General features: G+C 43.3%; 2 non-coding genes across 2 annotated transcripts; both read left to right on the top strand.

The window, feature by feature from the left end:
• Window positions 1-4,213: 4,213 nt before the first annotated feature.
• Window positions 4,214-4,285, top strand: TRNAA-UGC (transfer RNA alanine (anticodon UGC)). The gene has a single exon. It is a non-coding gene; the product is annotated as a tRNA-Ala (tRNA).
• A 1,654-nt stretch (window positions 4,286-5,939) lies between these two features.
• TRNAA-CGC (transfer RNA alanine (anticodon CGC)) lies at window positions 5,940-6,011 on the top strand. Its single transcript has one exon. It is a non-coding gene; the product is annotated as a tRNA-Ala (tRNA).
• The last annotated feature ends 226 nt before the right edge of the window (window positions 6,012-6,237 follow it).

The following is a 6,237-nucleotide window of genomic DNA, read 5'->3' as shown; positions in this document are numbered from 1 at the left end:
AGCAACATAATACGTATGTACATCTCACTGCACAATTGTACACTTCCGTTTGAATAAGGATGTGCATCTCCCTGCATAATTCCATGATTCGTGTTAATTTTCTAATATTCATCCCTCAATGTCCTCAAAACTGCTGCAAGTTTAGAGGATTATAAAGCGACATGCAGCCTGAAATATCAAAATTGGTGATCTTGAGATTGATTTAGAATAAGATGTGCAAGTTTATACTGTACTGACTTTGTTTCATAAATATATTTAAGGAGAATCGTGATGAGCGGGGTGCTTTTAGAAAAGAGCATCTTATATTATAATTTCTGCCATGAACTTTAAATGATCATCTGAATGGTTTAGCTTGTAAGCGTGGTTTATTATCATGTGCATATTAAAGGTTTTGTGTGTTAGATCGCTTAAATATATAAATGTGTCGTTGAAACCCGCCACCACCCGACAAAGCCAACTAGTTAGGGTTGTCACGTAAACAGAACATGCAAATTTGCCACTAGTACAGCATACCGGTGTGTTGGAGAGCCAAACCACAATATTTACAATCTGAGTACGACGTTTCGTCCGTAATTAAAACTAGCTTCATCAGTCGACAGCCAGATTTGGGAAGTCTCACTGTTTCGTTCTTTAAATAGAAGCATATATGTGTTGACCACGCAGCTGCGCTCTTGAACAATGTGGGGGTGGGCGTGGGATTACTGAGGCAATGTACATTAAGCGTGTGCATTATGCGAGCCCTTTGAACGTGTCCTTCCTGTCTTTTGTGTTTAATTTAATAGCCCTACCAACGGTAATCTCTATTGAAGTATGCTGCCCATTGTCGGCATGCATTTATTTAATGTTTTATTTTAAAGACACATTTATATACTTCCGCGATCTAACCTAACAACCTCTATTATGGATGATATTGGTCCCGAAATCCTACGTGTTAAACTCGTGTGTATGTGTTTAATATTTTGGATGTTTTTTTAAATGATAATTGCATTGAATATGGAGATGTTACCAGCGCCTCGCACCCGTCAAGAGACCTCGTGGGCCTCTGTGGTGGCTACGAGCCTTCCTTCCAGGACATTGCTCACATCCACCGCAGCGTTAACGTCCGGCACCGCCGATGAGGTAGCGGATTGTTTTTACAGAACTTTACTCGTGGCTGGAGAATGCCAAACAACAGCGGGCTCTTCTTCTGAGAAAAAAACGAATCAAGGGGGCGTGGGAGCGTGGCGTAAGGTGTGGAAAGCTCTCAGCCTCAGGCTACCGTGGGCACACCTCCCAATCAACGGGAGGCGAGGAGTGGTGGTTGCTCATGCATCCACCGAAGATGAATATCAGTCGAGGGATGAAAGCAAGGCAAATGAGTTAGATTCATTCTATGACCTCCTACATAATAATCCCATGATACTCGTATGTATGGATGTCATATGTTTACATATGCGAACCTAGAGACGGAAATGCGAACTGGGGGTGAGGGATTTGAATTGCACTATAATTATTAGAATCGCATTGTGGCCGCATTAGAATTTGCCGAATGTGCAATCTCAATGAATTTGAATAGCTATTTACAGTATTTAACCACACAATCCAAATCAAAACTCGATGAGCATATTTATTGTTTCAGTTGTAACGTGTTCATTCGTTTATTTGTTAGATCTAGTAATATGTTATTCATCATCATCACGATCAATGGGCTAAGGGTGCATAGGTGTGAACTGCACATTTTGTACTTCTGCATTTAAGTATACCAAAAACCACAACATAGGAAACACCACAACCAGATGAGCACTCGAGTGTGTACGTACACGTATGTGTGTGCATATGTATGTACAATCGTGCGTGTTCGCAGTGGAACGCAACCCTTGTGTGCGTACACTGCTGTGTATGTACACTGCGTTGTATGTCTGTATGTACACCCTGTATATGCACACTCGTGTGTGTATGCACTCCGCTTTTTAAATGCAGCAGTGTTTGGATGCACACTCGTGTGTGCATGTCTACTCGTCCGTGTTTTTTTAATGAAGGATATGGTAGCAATAACGTACGATCAGCCATGTTCAAAAACAAATCAGGTCTGTATTGATTTGCAAGAATATTAACAGTAAAACTCGCATTAAATGTTGTTATCAATTCGCTTGGTCAAACGGTTAACACACTAGGAAATTTATATCACTTTCAGGAATGCAACAGTTATAAAATATTCTCAAATCAAACACGTAAACATCGATTAATCATCTTCTTGGTTCTTTCGGTAAAGTCACGTTTAAGGGAAATAATACAAATAAAACATAATAAAATAATTCTCACGACGTTTCGGCCACAACGCACACAGCCGTCCTCAGGTGAAGACCAGGTCTGTCGGGGAGACAGTGTCTGAATGAAACACCACCACGCTTGGAGCGTATATTTAAGCTGGGTTGTAAGGGGAAGAGCGCCTTGACAAAATAATTTGCATATCAAGAGGAATTTAGCATATGCAAGTTAGTGATTAGTACTACTTGTGAAATGCGTAGAAGGTGGGCGGGGGGTTTCAAAGTCATATTATGCCCGTGCATTTATGCAGGAATAGCAGCATCAAAGGGAGGGGATAGGGGTAGCATTAATAAAGGGAAGGAATGTTAATAGTATGTAGCTGCAGTAACTAAACAACCGCGTAAAAAACTAAAGTATAAACTACATAGTATCATCAGTATACTAAATATACTCTCCAATAAGCTCAGCTACTAACAGTAAGTAATACATTACAATTCTCTGTCGCAAAAAATATAATATGCTTTCAGCTAAACTTTTTTTCCCTTACATCACACGGGTCTACCCCGTTGTATATGCTGCCATCGACAAATCCCAACATTAAATTATATACTGTTCAGATAATCGTCGCTGGTGTTGGCCGTGAGCATGAATTTAACTTGAGGGAGAATTGAGCTGTGCGCTAACCACTACACTACCTCTACACACACGCGAGTGTGCATGCACAGCAATATTAACGTCAATATTTTTTTGCAGATTAATAAAAATCGGATTTTTTTAAAGTTATCTGAGCGTCCGTTAACTGTACAATGCTTACAACAAACACGTACACACACGAGTCAAAGTCAAGTGTACTTACACAGCAGTGTAAATACACGCACGCTTACAGGCAATACCATGTCGATTATCATTAAAAGTGTATGACAGCAATCGTAATAATTTTCGTGGATTAAATGAAATAAATCACCTTGATTGTTCTGTCGCGCTCATATCAACACAAGTACTTCAATATATTTATAAAACAAAGTCAGCACGGTATAAACTTGCACCTCAAAGTCCAAATCACAATTTTAATTCTTCAGTCTGCATTTCCCTGGTAACGCATTTGAACTGGCAGCATTTTGCAGCATATTACAGGGCGAATATTAGCAAATGAATGCAAATTATGCGGTGAGATGAATATACGTATTCAGGCTTAAGCTCAATGGCAAGATTAGCGAAGCTCTGTTGCTAGATTTGCAGATTGTAATTTCCAAAAATAACAATTGAATGTAAAGTTCATGAAATGCAACGTCGAGAACTTAATCTTTCATCAATGCAACGTCATTCCAAACGACCCCACCATTCGTGTGCTGGTGTCATTGACCCAATTCGAATGATACCTGTGACTTACAGCTTTCCACACCTTACACCACGCTCCCACGCCCCCTTAATTCGTTTTACAGGTAGGAACAATGTTCCACACTGCCCACCAGGGATTTATTGTCTGTCTGACTGTCTGTCTGTCGTGCATAAATAAATATATAACATAAACAGCTCTTTGATTGGTGGAGACCTACTGCCGGGTACGGAGAGGGGAGGAGCCTAAGGGAGGAGGGTCAGGGGAGGGGTCTAAGGAAGGGGGGGTAAGGGGAGGGGCCTGAGGGGGGTGGGGGTTCAGGGGAGGGGCCTGAGGGAGGGGGAGTAAGGGGAGGGGCCTAAGGGGGGGTCAGGGGAGGGGCCTAAGGATATGGGGGGGGGTGTTCAGGGGAGGGGCCTAAGGGAAGGGGGGTCAGGGGAGGGGCTTAAGGGAGGGGGGGTCATGGGAGGGGCCTAAGGGAAGGGGGTTCAGGGGAGGGGCCTAAGGGAGGGGGGGTCAGGGGAGGGGCTTAAGGGGGGAAGTGTTCAGGGGAGGGGCCTAAGGAAGGGGGGGTAAGGGGAGGGGCCGATAGTTCAGGGGGCTGGCTACCTGGCTGGCTGCCAGCGTGGTGGGGATGTAGCGCAGTGGAAGAGCGCACACTTTGCATGTGTGAGGCCCTGGGTTCAATCCCCGGCATCTCCATCTCGGAAGCTTTTATTTAAATATTTTTTCCAACAAAGTTTGAATTCCAAAATCAATTGGCTGTGTCAATGTCCCTGTAATAGGGGTGCACATGAACTCTCGTAAATATTACCCTATATGAACGATACCTTCGGATGAATTTGTGTTGATTTCAGGAACTTGCTATTTCTATAACTAGCGATGCACACAGTGATCAAATGGTTTATTTAAACATTTGTAGATGAAAGCCAGTGATTAAAAGTATCCAGAACACTTTTATTTCCGAATTAAAGATTTCCAAGAATAAATTAATTAGGACAGCATTATAGTATCCATCCACATGTATTCTTGTTATTTCTTTTGTTTCAAAAAAATACATTTTGCTTGGACTCTGTGCAGACTCGATGTGTCCAGGATCTAAGGCCAACAGGAGAGTGAGTGGGGTGACAAGGGAAAGGAAGAAGCTGATGACGAAGTTTCACCCCGCACCGAGGTGGAACTGCGCCCCGGTAGAACCAGAATGGAGATGTAGCTCAGAGGTCGAGTGCACGCTTCGCATGTGTGAGGCCCTGGGGTCAATCCCCGGAATCTCCATGTTGGATCTGGAATCCATTATTCTTTGGTTCTTTCGGTTAAGTCACGTCTAAAGATAAAATAATAAATTAAAATAATAGCGACGTTTCGATTGCAACACAAGCAATCATCATCAGGCATAAAAAAAGAAATAGCAACAAAAATCTAACTAGAAAACTATAGACAGACATACAAGCAGACAGACATCACAAGGACACAGAGAGAGGACACATATCGGCACAGAGAGAGGGGTCGTTTCTGTGACGGTCCCTTAAATATAGAGAGGGGGGCGGGGACGGAGAGAGGGAGGGGGCAGAGAAAATTAGCATATCTGGAATCCATGTTGGAAGTTTATTTATTTATTTATGTTTCCAACAAAGGTTGATTTTCAAAATCAATTGGCTGTGTCCATGTCCCTGTAATCGGGGTGCACATGAACTCTCGTAAACAGATTCCTGCAGAGGGAGCTGGAAGGAACGTTGGTTTACTCGGTCAATGGCCAGGGTCAACGGCGGCGTGGTGTATTTCGCAAATATGGCCAACAGTGAGGTTGGGCACAAGCCGGCGTGAGTCGGTTAAACGTTGAGTTTTATAAGGGCACCACGGGGTGACCAGACCTTCCCCACCCCACCTTCCCCCACCCAGCCCCTCACCACCCTCCCCTCTCCACACAATAATCCCCTGTGGGCTGGTGGAACCAGGTGCTTCCTACCAGTATAATCCTATATGAACGATACCTGAGGGTGAATTTGTGTTGATTTCAGGAACTTGCTATTTGTATAACTAGCGATGCAAATGGTTTACTTAAAATTTCGGAGCTGAAAACCAGTGCTTAAAAGCATCCAAAACACTTTTGTATTTCCGAATTAAATATTTCCAATAATAAATAAATTGGGAAAGCATCATAGTATCGATCCACATGTATGCTTGTTATTTCTATTTCTTTCAAAGAAATACATTTTGCTTGGACTCTGTGCAGACTCGAAGTGTACAGGGTCCAGGGCCAACAGGAGAGTGAGTGGGGTGACGAGGGAGAGGAAGAAGCTGATGACGACGTTTCACCCCGTAACGAGGTGGAACTGAGCCCAGGTAGAGCCACCATGGGGATGTAGCTCAGTGGTAGAGCGCACGCTTCGCATGTGTGAGGCCCCGGGTTCAATCCCCGGCATCTCCACGAGGTGATATTTTGCCAGTAAACAATTTTGCTCGAAGGAATATGCGTGGCCTGCACAAAACGTCTGCTTGTTTTCATTCGTTATGGTTGCTGAGCATAGATCCAGAAGACCAACATGTCATACGGTCAGCAATGAACAGCACGACAATCAAAGTTGTAGTACATAAGAGTTAACATGTTTATGGCATTCATATTATTGTTTTTTTCGGGCAAAGTCACGTAGAAG

This window comes from Lampetra planeri, chromosome 82 (assembly GCF_965212315.1).
Source record: "Lampetra planeri chromosome 82, kcLamPlan1.2.h2, whole genome shotgun sequence".
NCBI classification, from domain to species: domain Eukaryota; kingdom Metazoa; phylum Chordata; class Hyperoartia; order Petromyzontiformes; family Petromyzontidae; genus Lampetra; species Lampetra planeri.
Note: the sequence above shows the minus strand (reverse complement) of the source record. Positions and strands in the feature narration are given on the sequence as shown.